This window comes from Perca flavescens, chromosome 2 (assembly GCF_004354835.1).
Source record: "Perca flavescens isolate YP-PL-M2 chromosome 2, PFLA_1.0, whole genome shotgun sequence".
NCBI lineage: Eukaryota > Metazoa > Chordata > Actinopteri > Perciformes > Percidae > Perca > Perca flavescens.
The window spans coordinates 23,300,855-23,301,697 of NC_041332.1; the positions used below are offsets into that span (position 1 = coordinate 23,300,855).

General features: G+C 44.4%; 1 pseudogene; it reads left to right on the plus strand.

Annotated features, from left to right (window-relative positions):
- Nucleotides 1-581: 581 nt before the first annotated feature.
- LOC114549043 (uncharacterized) lies at nt 582-643 on the plus strand (annotated as a pseudogene).
- The last annotated feature ends 200 nt before the right edge of the window (nt 644-843 follow it).

The window sequence follows — 843 nt, forward strand, 5'->3', positions numbered from 1 at the left end:
TAATCCTGTTAATGTTTGGCTGGATTCTTGGCTACACCGGAGAGCGAATTTGGCCTGTTTGGTATTGCAGCTTCTCGCAAGCGGACACAAGGAGGCACGACTGGATTCACCTCCTCAAGGAGCACGGCTTTCAATCAATATTTCTTCATGTTTACAGTAGTGTGTGTGTGTGTGTGTGTGTGTGTGTGTGTGTGTGTGTGTGTGTGTGTGTGTGTGTGTGCGTGCATGCGTGTGTGTGTGTGTGCGTGTGTGTGTGTGTGAATAAAAAAAGCAATATTAATGTACAGACTTGCAAAATGTCTGTCGCTTACTTGGCTTTTTTGTATATTTTGTGCCTTTTTTCACCCCTAGTCAAGCCAGTGGGTCGTGTTTAGCCATGCTAGTCATGCATGGATATTTCTCAGAACTTCAGTCAGAGATTCACTCCTAATTTTTTTATGGAAAAGTAAGGAAAATAATAACTCGACTTCTGACAAACGCTGTCAGATGGCTATGAAGTAACAACAAGACTAAGAGTCTACAGCTATGCTAGCATGTGTGCATTAAGTTAAATGCTAACACCGGCATGATAACATGCTCACAAAGATTAGCATGGCCCCTGCGCAAAGATGACACACAAATTTGTGAAGCGTTCTACATTTTCTTCAGTTTGGGGTTCAAGTCCCTATATGAACCAAGTATGGAGTGCGGACTGGCAGCTGGAGAGGTGCCAGTTCGGCAGTTTGCCTCTTGAGATAGGCACCAAACCCCCTAACTGATCTAGAGGCAGCGTACCATGGTTAGTTACCCTGCACTACCCACTAACTTCCATCTGTGTACTGTGTGTATAAAGAGGGATTTGCG